The sequence below is a fragment of the Ambystoma mexicanum genome, chromosome 2p (assembly GCF_040938575.1).
Source record: "Ambystoma mexicanum isolate Mex_15411 chromosome 2p, UKY_AmexF1_1, whole genome shotgun sequence".
NCBI lineage: Eukaryota > Metazoa > Chordata > Amphibia > Caudata > Ambystomatidae > Ambystoma > Ambystoma mexicanum.
Window position 1 is genome coordinate 43286270 of NC_090923.1, and position 18053 is coordinate 43304322.

Genomic DNA, 18053 nt, shown 5'->3' on the forward strand with positions numbered 1-18053 from the left:
GTTAGAAACATTCTTTTAAATTGCCTGTCAGGATTAATAACCATCAAATATGAAAAGTGTCTAGTGTTTTTAGCCAGGATAATGTTCCATCCAGGAATTCCTAAAACAACATTGGAATAATAATGTTCAAACATAAAAATCATAGGAAGCTGTTAGGAAGGAGGAGTCTATTAGAGAATACTATAGGCCTCATTACGAGGTTGGCGGTAATCTGCCATTGCTACTGGCGGGTCGCCGCTTACCTCGTAACACTGTGCTACTGGGATATTAAAAGTGGCAGCGGACCGGGATGTCGGGCGGTGGAAACAGTAAGTCCATATTCCTGTGGAGTACCATTGGACTCCTTGGGAATGGGCACACTGAACCACTGGCACTGTTGTTAACTGTGCCGGTGCTTCAGTGAAGGCAATGCCCGTAGGGGCCAGAATTACCGGCAAATCAGACCTGCCAGGGGATCCATGGCCCCTACCAGCATTGTCAGAGCATGGCGGTCCAGAGAGGGTGCCGGTACGTTGCTACCCACACCATTGTTTCTGGACTGCCGTACTCGTAATGAGGCCCCATGTATTGTTGCATCTTGTTACTCCGCCCTTTTCCTAATTAATCAAGATCTAAATATATAATTTATCATGGCAAAATTAAAAGCCACATTTTCAGTTTTTGTAAACTGCTAAAATGTGCTACCAATGTTAGACGCGATAAAAAAGGGTCTTATCAATTGTCTCCTATACCTCAACAAAGTAACATAGTGAATCTCAGTCTCTCTAAAATACAGTGGGGACATTGATCTGTCGATGTCAAACCCCAATAGTGAATTAGCGAAGCCAAGTGTAGCTTTCCACATCTGAATCTGACAAATGGTGCCCTCGCTAGTCCAGAATAAACCAGGTAGTGCTCATAGCCAATGAAAGATTTACAATCCCTATACAGGCCTAGCAAAGGAGCGCTCTGTGCCAGGGTAATAGCATCATCCTGCCTCTTCTGTTGGATTGCATGCGTTAGGGTGTGTCTATCCTTTAAGGAGATGTTGTGTGGGTTTGTCCAAAATTAGTTACAACATAGATCCATTAGAAGATTTCTCACATGCTTGCACCAAGGCAGGCCCTTTCCCCCCTCCCCCCCTGTCCCGAAACATCCTGCAGATCCTCTCTGCACTTCCCCATGGAAGGAGAACTCCAAATTGTGATCCAATGGAACAGAGGTCTGGAAGCTACCAACGTTTCAATGTATCCGATTCCTGTCCCTTCTAGCTTGATTCATGGTGTACCCTCTGGAAGTTTGAGAATGTTTTTTAGCAACGAATTGTCAGTCATTTCTATTGTTTAGCCCTGACGTGCCCCCATATGTCATGCTTGGGGCTTATAAATGTGAAATACAAGCCTAAGGAGTCCCACCCCCCATGTGCTCTCAAGACCATTATGATGGTCGATCTAGATCTGCCTAATGTGAGGTTGGCTTTCTCAACCTTCGACAGCCAATTCCCTGGGTCCGTAAGCCTAAAGCCCAGGTAGTCAATAGATGTGACCGGATCGATGAAGGTTTCCTCAATCTGAATCTTCACGTGCTTACTTGTAGGTGGCATAAAGATCATGGACTTTGAGTTGGAACTATTTAGGGTGAATCCATTGGCATCACAAAAGTTCAGGAATATATCTACTTCTTTGCGCAATCCAGATGGAGTCAGGGAATGGGGAATTACAATTTACTAGCGCCTGTGTTGGTAAATCATTCTGAGTCCGGCAGGGTTACGGCCGGACTTGGAATGAGGCCCATAGTCTATTCAGGTGTGTATGCCGTGGGGCGCCGAAAAGTGGGAGTATCCATGCTCCCCTCCGTGCTTCTCTCCCCAGACGTCTGCTAATTACAAATCACTCAAGAGGGCTAATATTTTGGCCGGTGGTGCAGGTTTCCTATGATTCTCCTCTGACCTATCCAGCCTGGGGTTAAGCGTGCAATTAAAGTCACCTCCCCACACCCATGCTCGCTTCCTGTATACAGCCAACTTGGGGTATAGTGACCTAAAGAATGCAGTTGCATCGTGGTTCGGGGCATACGTGTTTATCAGGAATATTCCCCTGTTTTCTAGCAAGCCGTGTATCGGAACCATCCTACCTTCGTCATCCTTCTTGAATTACAGTAGCTGGAAGGGAACTGAGGGGCCTATGCAAGCTAAGAACCCCCCTTGCAATTGCCGAAAATGGTGAGCTATACAGCTTCCCTCCCCATTTTCTGGCTACCATGGCCTGTTTGCTGTGAGGGGGGTTTCCTACAATAACGCGCTTGTATTCCCCCTGTTTTCAGATATGCATGTACGTGTAATCTCTTAATATAATTGTTTAGTCCTCTGACATTCCAGGTAACTACTCTCAGGCCATTAATTCCCATCTTGTGTCACCTTCCAGGGTTGTCATTCCCATCATCCTGTCGTTCTGTTTCACTCGTTCCCCTACCTGCTGCTTGCCCATCCAATAATGAGGATCCATCCACCTCCTGCCTGTAGCTCCCACAAGGTGGGACATCTATGTTTACTCCCCCATTTCGGCGATCAGACATTCTCTCGCTGCTCCTGCATCCAACCCCTCCTTTGACATCACACATCACAGTTCAGTCCACTCTTGTATCTAATAATCCCCTTTAGCCAACCACTTAACCTGATGGTTAGCTTCCCCGCAACTCAAGACACACAACAACTAATAACCATTTGTGAACTTTGGATAACTGCCTAGCCGGGTACTGCATGCTCTGGCTCAGCTGCTTCTCCTGCAACCTCCACCACCTATCTTTCCTTGGGTAAAGTGCAGCAATACCCTCTAACAGACATCTGGCTCCTTGGTGGGGGAATTCGGTAGCTGCCTATGGATGCAGCCGTCTAGGCACTAGTGTCTTAATCCAGAGTTGCTGTTGTAGGGCTCCCGCCTACCATATGTTAACGTTCGTCTTTTATGTCTGTCCTCACGGTCTCACAGATGGAATCTGGGTCTTGTCTGCCAGGCTGTAACGGTTATGCTTTAGAGTACATCAGTGTTCCTGCCTGGCAATTATAGGATGCCCTGTTAGTGATATGATATGATATGGCATTTGTAACGCGCCTATACACAAGTGTTTCAAGGCGCGACGAGGCAGGGAGGGGGGAACAAGGGGAGACAGACAACGATCCTACTAGGCCAGGTGTCATTCAGATCGCGCAAGTGCATGGGTAGGGGGAAAGGGAGAGGGGAAAGTGCAGTACAGGGTTAGTAGCGCACAAGATAAATAATAAGGGCCAGCTGGTGGCAAGTGCAAGATAAGTGCAGACAAGTTCAGGGAAGGGGGGCTGTAGGGATACAGAGACAGTCCTGCAGTGCAGGGATTGCCAGGAAGACAGTGCAGGGGAGAGTGGCTGGGCCAAGGACCGAGATTGGTGAGTGGCCCAGTTGCTGATTCAGTACAGTTTCAGTGATTTAGCAGGGGAGAGGGGGAGAGAATGCAGAAGCAAAGAGGAAGGTTTTGAGGTGCTTCCGGAACCGGAGATGGTTCTCCTCAAGTTTCAGGGAGGCAGGAAGGCTGTTCCAGAGGGAGGCCCCTGCCGCGGAGAGAGATCTCCCCCCAACTCGTTGCTTGGAGAAGCGGCTGACCCTGAGGGAGTTGGAGGCGGATGAGCGAAGTGCTCGAGAAGGAAGATATTTAGGAAGGGAGAGTTGAAGGTATTTTGGCCCCAGGCCCCAGAAGGCCTTGTGGACAATGCAGAGGGTTTTGAACTTAATCCTCGCAGCCACAGGGAGCCAGTGTAGCGATTTCAGTCCTGGAGAGATCCGATCCCTGGGCTTGAGGCCAAGGACAAGTCTCGCAGTCCTGTTCTGGATGAGTTGCAGAGGGCGGAGAGTAGAGGCAGGAAGATTTAGATAGAGGCTGTTACAATAGTCCAGCTTCGAGAGAACCAGGGCTCTGGAGACAGTGAGCTTCTGGGGGAAGGAGAGGAAAGGAAGGATACCTCTGAGGAGGTGCAGCTGGTAGTGTGACTTCTTAGAAACGTCAGAAATGTGAGGAGAGAAGGAGAGTGTGGAGTCGAAGATGACCCTAAGGTTTTTTGCCTTGCAGGTAGGAGCAGGAAGAGGGCCAAGAGAGGCCGGCCAGAGAGCTGCAGGGAAGGAGGGAGTGGGTGTGCCGATGAGTAGAATCTCGGTCTTACTGGCATTAAGGCAGAGATCGTTGGCGGCACACCATTTCTGGATAGCAGAAAGACAGTCAGAGATGAGGGAAGGAGAAGAGGAGGCCGAGGGTAGCCTGAAAATAAGCTGGGTATCATCCGCATAGCACTGAAAGTTGGGGCAGAGAGCAGCGATGCGGTGGGCGAGAAGTGCCGGATACTGGTTGAACAGCCAGGGAGAGAGGTTAGCACCCTGGGGGACACCACAGGTAGAGAAAAAGATGTCAGACAGGAAAGACCCCAGTTGGACCTGGGAGGGTCGATTTGAGAGGAAAGAGGTCAGCCAAGCGAGAGCCTGACTAGTGATACCCAGGTTATCACGGAGACGGTTGAGCAGGATGGTATGGTTGACAGTATCAAAGGCAGAAGAGATATCAAGCAAAATGAGAACACATGGAATGTTAGAGTCAAGGTTCGAGAGCAGGTCCTCACGGATGTTCAGGAGAGGCACCTCTGTCGTGTTGTCAAACAAATATGATCTGCTCTCCTTAGCTTCTCCTTAGTCCTCCCGAACACTGCCCTCTGTTTTTGGGCCAGGGCTGTATAGTCCGGGAAGATAGCCAATTTGGAGGAGTTTCTTATGATTGTGCCTCTCTCTCTCTCTCGAAGGCTAAGACCTTCTCTCTGTCTTTGAAGGTCAATATGTTCGCTATCACGAAAATGGGGACACTCTGGAGCAGTGGTCGTTTAGTGAGAGATCTGTGTGCTCTTTCAAATGTGCAAGCCTGTGTCAGTGCACCTGGTCCTATTTCTTGCAGCAGACCCCCGCGCAAACCGAAGCTTTGCGGGCTTCTGCATGCCTTGTGTGTGTGTTCTCCCAGGATGTGGGCTGTAGCTGTCTAGTTCCAATACACATCCTGGGTGCCAGGATTTCTGGTGTGCTGGGAATGACTGGGACCACCATGGTCCGTGATTGGTCCACGTCTAGGATGGCTGAATGTGAGCAGATCTCCTATTGGTATCTCTGTTGTTGGCACAAAGGAGATTCTAGATAAGAGGAGGCACCTTTCACCCATTCTAGGTCGATCTTCTTAGTTCACACCAAACTTAGTAAAGGAGTCAAGTATCCTGAACCGCTGAAGCAGAACCGTGGAACCGCTGGTGACCCGCTGTTGTCCGGCAACCCCTGTTTCGCATCGATCATAGAAGGCCTGCAAGGGCGCTTCGACCGGTTGGAGTAGTGGGACTAACTACACTTGGCACCTCCTGCTTCAACTGCAAACAAGCCTTTTCGGAAGTGTTCCTGGACTGCCCAGTGAACTGACCAGCTCATACAGGACGTTTGCCCTGGAACCGCCTCTGTCTCGAGTTCCGACTTGAGCCTTTGGAGACTGTAAGCTCTGGGTATAAGGCACTCTCTCACCAAGTTTCATACACCTAGCATTCCTATGTCTGGAATTAGGAGAGTCCGTCTGAACCCGAGTATACGCGGTCACAGTGTCGCCCAGCTGTGGTGACGAACTTCATGAGTACCTTGCTGCTGTGCCCCTCTATCACATTTTTGTTGTGGGAATACGACTGCACCTACACAGATTATTTTAAATCAACATTTTATTAATTAAACTTCTGTAAAGGATACAACTTCTTGCTTGAATATCTTCAGAGAAGAGTGTTTCCCTTCTTCTCTTGTCTCTCATGGAGTAGCAATAAAAGTCAGTACTTTTCTTTCTTTCTTGGTAAATGGGGCCCAATATTAGCGTATTTCTGGATAATTCGACAAGACTTTGTTCATTAGAAGGTTATTTGTTTTGATCATTTCACTACAAAGTGTCTTCTGTTAGGAAAGTTTGTATTATCAGGACTCTCAGTAGTTCTGTCACGAATATTCTTATGAACAGAAGTATATCCACTTTACTGGTTTAAAACTGTGCCATTTAATGTTTCTGCATTTACTTTGGAATCAGTTTCACTTCTTACTTGTCTGCCATTTGTAGCAATGAATTACTGGCACTGTAAACGGTCCAACGTATCAAATACCTTCCATTAGCCAGGCCTCCATAGAACACTCCTCTCGCCGTCAACTGCTATCTTCGGGTCACGATTCCTCCTCGATCACAGCTGAAAGTGTGGGCTGTTTGCTTACAGCTGATCGAGGTGTCTACTCGCCTACCGCTGATCGAGCAGACTATTTATTTCTGCTCGGCACGACTCTTCAACAGCGCCACTGCTCACTGGACTGGGATCACGTCTGTTTCGTTCTCACAGCTGAGACAACACTGGCGAGCGGCTTCAGTTTCTTTGTTATGAAAACTTCATTTAACAACTTTGGCGCAATGCTACTTATTCAATCTCACTAACACAGTGGAACGTTGCTGTAAGAAGGGTTTCTCAGATTTCTCCTTCTTTATCTCCGTTACAGTGGGCTGTCCTTAATAAGCCCACTCGTAACTGACGTTTTCTTCCCCTTCTCCCTCAACCATCTCCTGGCAACCAAAAACTAAGAGGTTTAAATAAAAGGACCACGGCTCAGAGTCTCGTACTGTTACAGGTCGTATTGCAGCATGAAGTTGTCAATCCACACTAAGCACTGCCCACACATCATCCTTTCACTGTTTCCCTGTCATTCAGCCTGTTATTGTTGGAGACCTCCTCTTTATAATCCAAACCATGTGGATTAACTCTTTCACACCCCCTGTGCCCTAAGACGAGCTGCAGTGGACCTGGCCCGATCCCTCAACCAGAAGCAGAAAAATCATCACTGTCCTGCCAACGGTCCTCTCAGCCCTCTTGTAGAGACCCTCCTTAAATAGTGGTTTCTTCATCACCTCACCCACCTTCCTGAGCCAGTACTGCCCCCTGAAGAAGACCCGCACGATCGAGTGCTCCAGCACTGAATGTACTTTTGAGCGCAAGGCTCCACACTTCTTAGGGTCTGAACTGCCTATTATTTAGGGCTTGATTTGTTGAAGGACTGCTTAAAATAGATTTGCACTGTGTGACCCCTTTCTTTGCAGGTTGTGGATCTCTACTTGTGTAATATTCCTTTAGGCCACTAGTTACTGCATATATGTTTCCTAGTTAGTGTTGTGTTAGTTTTGTTAATACTGTTGAATTTTACCTTGTGTTTGAGTTAAAAGGCCTTTAATAAATGTATATGTATTTTTGATATATACACCTGACAGAGTAATTTGTGGTGTTGTTTACTGTGTGTGCTCATTGTGGGCTTTCGATCACCCTCACATCGCCTGAGACCTAGTCTTGACCGCCTCCAATGCTACCTTGATTGGTCTGGCTTGTCCAGAAAGTTACCCTGTCCAAGAAACTTGACTGGCCTTCTGAACCTCTGCCCACCAGGTTAGAGTTCAGAAATTCATCTTAACAGCAAGCACCGCATGGGTGCTCAATTGAAGGTCTCTGTAAGGTGTCCAGAAGTGGCAGAAGTGAAAGTTAAAAAGGCACATATTAAGAAGAGAACAAAGAATTGTGAATCGAAGTGGTCCTGCAACGGGTCAAGCAAAATCCAGCGCACAGTGGAAAGTCTTCGATTTTGATATAGTTAAGAAAGTTTAGAAAATGCGATTAAATTTGATCCGAGCCCGGTGGAGGGAGACCAATTGAATGTTTTGTGTTGAAGTGGGTCTGAGCCTGACGGAGTGTTACTCACCAGTTACAGGACTGTTCGGGGCGTTGCTCAACCTTGGGATAACTGAAGAGGGAGCAGCTCCGGTAGGTTTTCAGTCTAAGCTGGAATGTACAATGGTACGATCCAGAGCCAGACCTCCTCAACTCGAGGACCTCTTTAAGGCAACATACCCCTTTGCTGTATAACAACAACAGTCAGAGGAATCAATTACCCAAAAAAGCGGGGAGAACCACACCGCCAAACCCAGGCTGTAGGAAATAAACAAAAGCGCTATTATACGTTGCTGAATTTGGACATCACTGCATAAATTCAAGATCAGATCAACAATAGTACCTGAAGAAATGTTTTGATAGGGCTCTAAGGAAACTACAGGTGGTATACTGGGATCAAGAATACTGGAAACAAAGAAAAGATAGGTAAGAATGATAACTTGGGGATTTCCAAGAAAACAAACACCAACAAATGCAGGCTTACCCAATAGGTGTTTTAGGGAAGAATGTACTAATCAACGGGAGGAAAAAATAACAAACAGGAAGGTTAGTATAGGAAGTCTAACCCGAACGGAACGAGTTTCGCAAACTAGATCCGGGATGGTGCACTACAGGAGAGCGTTCGGAAAGTGCACGGTTGCTGGAGAAAAGTGTCCCAAACACAGAAGTTCACATGATGATTCCTCGGGTAGTTCTGATAACTTCCAAATACAGTGATTCGGTAAGAGTTAGTTGAGAAGTACTGAGGCTTAACAGCCGGAGAGATGGGTAGGCAGGCAGGCTTACCTTAGGGAACAAAGGTAGTGTGGAGGCTCAGCAGGTAGACAGAATCGCTTCTAAGGAAGCCGCTGCAAGGTGCAGCGTGCTGGCAGGTTGGCTGGCTGAAAGGAACTGGGGCAGCGTGGAGGTTCGTCAAGCAGCCGGAACTACTGCCGAGGAGCCACTGCAAATGCAGCAAGCCGAAGGAACGGCTAGCCACGGTCCAACTTGGTATCCAAGGGTAATCCGATAGACAGGCCGAGAAACGTTCCGAGTTCAAAAAGTGGAAGAATTCTGGATCAAAGTAATGGTAAGACGAACGCTAATTAGAAGCAGCGTTAAACCTTTGGCAATCGTATTTAAAGGAGGAGGCGTTATCTTACGCGTATTGCACATAATCGCCGTGTCATGTGACTACCCGGAACACGGGCAGCGGTAGCAGAGAAACCACGTCTCCATGGTAACCTCCAGCGTTGCCAAACTGGAGATGCTTGAAAACAGGGAATGCGGCGGCGATTCATAACACGGAGGGGGACACAGTGTGAAAAGTGAATCGAGAAGTTGTGCATAGGAGAATCCTGAAGAGAAAGCAACTTTGTTTGTCGCATCAGGCCCTCTGAAATAGGAGACTTTGAATGGCAAAGAAACTTTGGCACAGAGGTTCCTGATAATGAGATTTTGAAGTGCGTCCTTATGCAAGAAAAGCCAGAGTATGTGCTAAGCCCGAATGTGCCGCCTTTTCCCGTGCTGAAAACTCGGGGAAGGGACACTAACGGCTCAACTATCCTAACATATAATTTCTTGAACACTTTTCTTTTGTATAACATTGTTTCCCACGCCATTTGTATTTAGGACTGCGTCATTATTATTTGATGGTCGTAGCTTGCTCCCATCTTTAGATTTAGGATTAGATGGGCATTTTTCAAACCCAATTGAAGTTCAATAAACAACCTTGAACTGTGATCACTTGTGTATCTCATCCCTTTTTGATACCATGCCTTCCTTACACAGTCGTATTCTGGATTAGTTGAAGGGGGCAAAGGGAGGATTTAGTCAGATTGAGGAAGAGGCTGTTGCAGTAGTGCAGCCTAGAGAGGACATGTGCTCTGGATTTATTGAGTTTCTGGGGAAGGAGATGAAAGGCGGAATATCTCTGAGGAGGGCAGCTGAAAGTGTGCCTTCTCTTCTTGGCTAGGTCCGTGATGTGAGGAGAGAGAGGTGATGAAGATGACACCCAGGTTTTTTGCCTCACAGTCAGGAATGAGAGAGGAAGAAGAGGAGGCAGTGGAGGGAAGTATATTTACATATAAGATGAAATTGCTCGACAAAAGAGGACTTAAAAAAACACAATTTGGTCATTCAACACACAACTTAAAAGCGAGAGGATACCCGTCACATACCATCCGTCAAGCATACAAAAGAGCCAATACTCCGAGAAGCGAGTGCTTAAGTAAACGCCCAAAAACTATTCTTGATAAAATTACTTGTGTCTCTACATTCTCGCCGATCAGTAACGATCTCAGAAGAACTATTTTAAAGAATTAGACCATGATTAACACAGAAACCTTTAAAATTGCTACTCCACGGTTTGCGTTTAAACGGATGTCAAACTTACAAGACAGACTTGTCCACACCTATCCGATACCCAAGAATAATGTTCAAACTCAACGTACACTGTGGAACCTATCCCCAGTGACGGGTCACTATAAATGTGGCACCTTTTCGGTTTGTGAATTAACACAGAATCTAAAAATGATTGATCTATATGGGAATAAATGGCATCTAAATTCTTTTACAAAATGTGGGACTAAATGGGCCATTTACTGTATAAAATGTCCATGTAACCTCGTGTACATTGGAAAAACAAAAAGACCCATAAGACAAAGAATTGGAGAACATAGATCATGTGTTAAAAATGAAATCCAAGCAAACCTTTGGTTGAACATTTAAAAAAAGCTAAGCATACACACAAAGATATTTTTTGCTGTATCTTGCAAACTATAAATGCACACCCAAGAGGTGGAGACCGAGATCTGAAACTCCGTAAACTGGAACAAAAGTGGATTTACAAATTGGACTCTGTCAATCATGGTCTAAATCTATACATTGAGTGGAATCTGTTTATGCATAGATAGTTATTTATGCAAATATGGCCAAACTCTCTTGTTTTTGTTCCTCACAAAAGCTCAACCATGGATAAGAAACTTTTTCTCTTCTCTGCTAATTTATTTGACAAACATGCATTTAGCATATACAAAATCACTCTGATTCAAGATGGCGACTGATGATTTACAACTGTCGCTGTTTCCTTCCAATTTTCTTAAAAATGTTAAAACACTCACTATGTGCTTGTAAAGAAAATACCAACATCAAGCGCTCAATAATATTGGTTGAACATGGGTTCCCCGTGTCTGATACATACATTCTGTCACAACCGATAAACACACATGAGATGGTCCCATCTCAAGATGGCAACCGTGACGCGTGACGCTGTCAATGACACCCACCATGCCATAAATAGATCACATGATCAACAGTACGTTGTAACGATTACAACGCTGCAGACTCCTTTTGAAATAACCATAGAACACCAGCTATCTCATAAGTAAGTGTATGTATGCGAGCCGCTCTATATGCCACCGATTACACATGAAAAGTCAGCCCTAACAGAAGGAACTTTTGCTCTTTTTGTGTCTCTACTGTAGCTTAACTGACAGACGCAAATAGTACCAGGGCTCTCCATTTACGCCATCCGCTCGCCGCAGCATTTGTTGCATGAGCTAGAAGACTGAACAAGCAAATAAGAACAGAGGTAGGACCAATACCCCTCCTTACTATAAACAACAAAGACATGATGGGAACACTAAATGAATACATATTTCACCTATAGACGCTGTATGACAATTACGACACTGAAAAAGAAAAACAAAACGCGACTGGGTTACAGAATAGAATTTCAAAGCTCCCATGAAAAACCAGCGTTTTCTGACGGTAATTGGACCTTACATTGAGTAAATATTTCGTATACATGTGTTTTCTTTCTCGTGTGTGCTTTTTATATATGGCAAAACAAAATAAGTAAATTCCTGTGTAATAACGAACCATATCGAATGAATTAACTAGCAAATAGTAAAAAGAGATGCTAGAAATAATGTCCTTTGGAAAACAATGATGAAACTAAGAAGGATGCACAATCAAATGACATGTTGGGTGAATTTGTGAACTCGTAATGTGAATAGATATTGTTTGAAATAAGTATTTGACTGGAAATATAGTGGATTTTAATTGTTTTTTTATGTATATTTTTTATGTACTTTGTTGTAGAGAAATATATGCGGTCTGATGAAAATCGAGATTGAATATTGCCCCGACATCGGGGCCCGTGTGTGTCCTGAAAATAGCCTTGCACCAAGCTCTATCTAGCGATTTGACAACTTGAAGGCTTTTCCACAACAAAGTAGCAAGGCTGGAAACAGTCTAAAACCTGTCGACACTTTTGTATATGTGGGATTTGACAAAAATTGGACTGTCATCCACTAACTGTGAATAGTACTGTATGATATGATCAACTGTACAAAAATGAAAATAATGGATGTGTCCCTTGTATATTTGATTACACATGAAATATTTGTTTGATTTTCTTCGATTGATCCTTTTTTGAAGACCACTATTTGGTGGCGTTTTACATTGCTTCTTAATAAATTGTATTTTTCTATATTTCTGGTTTCTACCGTCTTTGATATATGTTTAGAAAGATGGTTTTCCCCAATTACTGGTTTGATTACAAGTCCCCAACTATTGCTACATACAAGGGTAGCCAACTGGGTCTCTGCCTTGTACCTGGAGAGAACATACATAAGCAGACACTCAGTAATTCATCGAGTGGGCAATTCTGCGCCCTATCAACCAGCCTCGTAATGTGTGCCCTATGTTGGTATATCGTTTGGCTTAGCTTACACCTGCCCTCTCTACCCTTTTGGTGATTGCACTGGTGGGATAATACTTCACCTCCATGTCTTTAATAGAATTATGACTTTCTTATATGTTAGTATGGAAAATCTGAATTATATGTCCAGACCCGGAGGCTTGTAGTATGCTTGTTTAAAGCTTGCTCACCACCAAGGAGGCTACCTGATCAAATAAAAAGGTCTTGAAAGGCAATCCAATTGACCAATCCGGGACTCTCATGATCTCTTGGAACTGCGCTACGTAAGCGGAAGCCTTCATAGCTATGGTTGTCCGGTTTGGCTAGTACTTCCGGGTATTCACTTAGTTCAATATCACCCTCCTCCTCCTCACCTGTGTCTTCAGATGAAGTATACCGTCGTCTTCCCTTCTTCTGTTTATCCTTTCGTTTCTTACGGAAGAGATACGGCCGTCCTCTAGTGGAAGCCACCCTGTCATCTTTTTAGTGAAGGCGGGTAGGTGACCCCCTCCCGGGAACGCCAGAGAGAGAGAACAAAGCCAAAAAGGCAGAAAACAACCTCTCAAAGGATGCAGGTCATATGAGGCGCTTCAGAGGAAGGGTTTGTCTTAGTAATCCTGCTGTCTGCTGGGAGTACTTGTTCGTACAGGATGGATGGAGTTCTGGCAGACAAAGAGCAAGATGAAGAGCACCTTCCTAATAGAGTTCAATACAGGTGGTAGCCCAAAGCAGGCAAACAAAGTAATGGCCACAAGGCGGAGGGCAGCTGTGTACGGAGGAGACCGTGTAGAGGCCGACAGAGGAAAGGAGCGGAGAAGAGAAAAGAGAAAGCTAGCCAACGGCAAAAAGGTAGGAAATGCAAGTTGGGCAAAGGAAAGAAAGAAATAGAAGCTTAAGGCAGCAAGAAGGGAGAGGGCAACAGAAAGGAAACAGGATGGGAACCGTAAGAAAGAACAGCTGCTCTGCGGCAGCAAGAAAGAGCTGAGGCTCGTAGCTACCGCGGTGCGGAAACCGAGACGGAAAGAGAAACAAAGAGGAAAATCAAGCAGTCTAAAGAGACGAGAGGAGGTCACAGAGAGAAGAGCTAATGACAGAAAGCAGACCGAGGATAAGCGAGAGGAAAAAAGCGTGTAGACCCAAAAGCGAGAGCGAAAGGGTTGCAACGCAGCGTTGTTAGGGAGAGGCGTGGCTAAATAGGAAACAATAGAGGGAGACAGAAAACAACTAGGCCTGTACCGTGAGAACAGAAGAAAACGTGATGGTGTACACTAATGGCGTCTTGCTGTCCATGTGGTCGACAAGCGCCAGGATGGAAGATGCGTGACAGTATAGCCCCTCCTTAGGGGAGGACAGCCCGGTTTACTGGGGTGGTACCTGAGGAACCTCCGGACAAGTCTGGGAGCATGAAGATAGGATTGTGGCTCCCAGGAGTCTTCTGAATGAGGATAACCTTTCCAGTGGATCAGGTACTCAAGACGACCCCTATTGTACCTAGAGTCCATTACCATGGCAACCTCGTATTCTTCAGGAGGTAAGACAGTAGGGCCCGGCACGGTGGGAATTGACCGTTGGTAGGAATCGATGTGATGTTCTTTGAGCAAAGAGGAGTGGAAAACAGGGTGTATGCACCTCATATGCTTGGGTAACTGCACACGATATACCACAGTGTTAATGCATTCCATGATGGTGAAAGGCCCCGAAACCGTAACCGTGATGATAGCTTTGAGGCCCGCAGCCAACGAGGCAGGTATTTAGTCGAGAGCCATACTTTGGTGCCCTTGTCCCAACAGGAGATGGCTGTCTATGTGGGTTAGTTTGGGTACAGCAGCGGAGTCTGGCGTCAGCAAGACTCTTCTTGCCAATGTCATGGGCTTCAGTGATGTTAGAGAGAGACATCCTCTGTTGGTATCGGAGATGGCTGTTTGCTCTCAGGTAGGAGGGCACGGGGGTGGAAACCATAGGAACAGTAAAACGGACTGAGTGTGTTGGCACTATGCCTTGAGTTATTATAAGAGAACTCTGCAGTTGGAAGCAAACTCACCCAATTGTCTTGCTGATTAAAGATGTAGCAACGAAGATACTGTTCCAAAGATGCATCGAGTCTCTCCGTCTGCCCATTGGTTTGGGAATGGAACCCAGATGATAATGCCCTATCTATCCCCAATCAGGCAATCCGTGAAGACAGAATATGTCTTTAGCAAAGACAGCGGCCATTTCTGCAACAGAAGGTAAACCACATAAGGGCGAGAAATGGACCATCTTATTGAAAGCGTCAATAGTGTCCATTATGCATGTGCAGCCTTCTGAAGAAAGCGGTTCCACAATGAAGTCTGTGGATATGATACTCCATGGTCTAGATGGTATGGCGTGATGTTGCAGCAGACCTATGGGCTTTTGAGTGTTGTGTTTGGCACGAATGCAGATCGGGCAGGTTCCAACGTATTTGAGTACATTGGACGACAAACCAGGCCACCAGAACTGTCTCTTGAGAAGCTCTGTGGTGCTAGTGATACCACGATGGCCTGCAGCAAGGTTATCATGGCACCATCTTGGGGCACATCGTCTGGTCCCTTCATCAGGTAGGAAAAGACGCTGGTTGACAAAAAGCAGACCGTCTTGCCTGCGAATGTTGTCTTGTGGAGAGGTAGTAGGTTCCGTTGTAACCAGTCTGGTGGCATCCTTAACTTTCTGGAGGAAGGTAGTAACGTGACTAACAACCTTACTCGTAGGAAGAACTAACTCCGGAAGATGGTCATGGGTGACGCCAGGTATGGGAAACCGTGTGAGAGCGTCGGCCAGTGCGTTACTGGTTCCTGGGATGTAGGAGATGATAAAATCGTACTGAGCGAAGAATTGCGCCCATCTAGCCTGGCGGTAGTTGACACACTCCATCTGCTGTATGACTTTTAGGTTTTTGTGATCAGTCCTCAAAAGAAAAGGCTGAGCTGCCCCTTGGAGGAGGTGACACCAATGCCATAGGAGGTAGTTCAGTACGCTGTTGATCACGAATGGTCATCATCTGTCTAAGGGTGGTGGTCTTATGGGCCTGAACTTCTTGAGATAGTCCTTGGACGGCACTTACTAACTCTTGTAGCTGTTCCGCCGTAGCCATGGTAGGGAGACTTTGGCGTTGCAAACTGTCAGGTTTGGCTAGTACTTCCAGGTATTCACTTAGTTAGATATCACCTTCCTCCTCCTTCTCACCTGTGTCTTCAGATGAAGTGTACCGTCGTCTTCCCTTCTTCTGTTTATCCTTTAGTTTCTTACGAAAGAGATACAGTCGTCCTCGAGTGGAAGCCACTCTGTCACCTTTTTAGTGAAGGCGGGTAGGGGACCCCTCCTCCTGAGAATGCCAGAGAGAGAGGAAAAAGACAAAAAGGCAGAAAAAACCTCTCAAAGGATGCAGTTCATATGAGGCACTTCAGAGGAACGGTTTGTCTTAGTAATCCTGCTGTCTACTGGGAGTACTTGTTCGTAGAGGACAGGATGGATGGAGTTCTGGTAGACGAAGAGCAAGATGAAGAGCACCTTCCCAATAAAGTTCAATACAGGTGGGGACCCCAAAGCAGGCAAACAAAGTAATGGCACAAGGCGGAGGGCGGCTGTGTATGGAGGAGACCGGGCAGAGGCAGACAGAGGAAAGGACCGGATCAGAGAAGAGAAAAGGGAAAGCTAGCCAATGGCAAAAAGGTAGGAAATGCAAGTCGGGCAAAGGAAAGAAAGAAATAGAAGCTTAAGGCAGCAAGAAGGCGAGGGCAACGGAAAGGAAATGGGATGGGCCCCGTAAGAAAGAACAGCTGCACTGCAGCAGCAAGAAAGAGCCAAGACTTGTAGCTACCGCAGCACGGAAACCGAGACAGAAAGAGAAACAAATTGGAAAATCAAGCAGTCTGAAGGTACGAGAGGAGGTCAAAACAGACCGAGGATAAGCGAGAGGAAAATAGCCTGGAGACCCAAAAGCGAGAGCGAAAGGGTTGCAATGCAGCGTTGTTAGGGAGAGGTGTGGCTAAATAGTAAAACATAGAGAGAGACAGAAAACAACTAGCCCTGTACCGTGAGAACGGAAGAAAACGTGATGGAGTACACTAATGGTGTCTTGCTGTCCATGTGTTCCACAAGCGCCAGGATGGCAGGCACGTGACAATGGTGCCATGTGTCGAAAGTGCTCCAAAGCATTCCACACCTATGCCAGCTTGAAGCATGAACCACTTGACCCAGCCAGCCTGGGTGGCCACCGATACTACCTTAAAAGGTTTGCGAAGCGCCGTAAATACTCTGCTCTTCCCTGCTGGCCTGAGCGGTGTATTGTCATGCCGTTTCACCCCTGGTCTTTGTGGGCTGCCTGGAGACACTGTACGAGAGTCGCTTGCACCATTTATTCTTCCAACATGGCGCCTGGCGTTTACTACTGGAAGCGGGTGGAACGGTCTTGTCGCCTAGCACCTTCAATGGAGCCCGCAAATTCATAATCACGTGATGCTAGAGATCAGCGCATCTCAACTATTGGTATCCAGGTACCCAGCTCAGCGCTTCTGATCCCTGTTCCTCGTTTTCCTTCCCTCCTCGTTCCTTTTCTTTGCCCTTCTGGTTTCCTTGCTCTCACGTTCCTTCTGAGGCCATCATTCTACCTATTCGCTCCTTCGATCAGCTGATACCCTACGGTGCTGCCGGGTCACGATTACAGGTTTTTCCCTCTTTGAGGTTTTCCTGTTTTGGGCAGTCTTCCAGGAGTCCCCTTGCAAGGATGATTTTCCCTCCGGTAGGGTGGCGTCTGGGAGGCTCGCTCCTTTCGTCATGACACCTGCGCCAAACAGAAACCATGCAAGGATAAAGACCTAAGTAAAGCAACGCGAAAGAAAACACAAGTGAGCCACACATCTGAATGTACAGATCATGTCATGTAGTTCTTGCCTCATACTTCTTAAGGTTCCTGACCAGAAACAGCTACGGTTGTCCCGTGAACGCGGGAAAGGATACCGGGCTAATAGCTGTCCTGGTTTCCTCACGTGAAAGGTCACTCCTTCTAGTGATAGTACCTACTGTCCATCTCAAATTCTCCCACGTTTGAGACTCTCTTGCACGCTAGCTTCGCAATAGAACCAGAGGACTATGTCAATGTCCCACAAGCACAAATATTTTGGTTTAGGCGGCTGGATGGTCTTCACTTTCTTGACCAGCCTGGATATCAGCGCGTGCTCACCTATTGGAGCACCCAACACCTGCTCGTGCCCTGCCGAAATGGCCGACCTCTAGGTGTTCACCATTCTATAGGCTTTGCCCTTGACTGCCAGGGCCGCTAGAAAATTGACAACGTGGATCACATCCGCAGAAGCGGGATGGACGCTCCTCACCAGACACCAACTGTGCTACTTAGCCCAGGTTTCCCTGTAAGATTTCGTCGTCTTGGGTTCTCAGGACTCGCAAATGAATCGATCAGCTTCTCCTGAAAGGCCTGGCTGTCTCCAGGTACTCCTGAAATCACTCAGGCCATCAGCCAGAGAGTGCTGTGATGTGTGGGATGTATTTACCCATGCATCCGGGCCCTACCTCAAAACTGTGCAGTACTGGCATTGAAAACCTCATGATGGCCAGAGCTTCCCAGAAAATGCA

General features: G+C 46.5%; 1 long non-coding RNA gene across 1 annotated transcript in view; it reads right to left on the bottom strand.

Moving 5' to 3' along the window:
• LOC138566176 (uncharacterized) overlaps positions 1–18053 on the bottom strand; it is a 73886-nt gene that overhangs the window by 45369 nt on the left and 10464 nt on the right. The gene's annotated exons all lie outside the window — the stretch shown is intronic.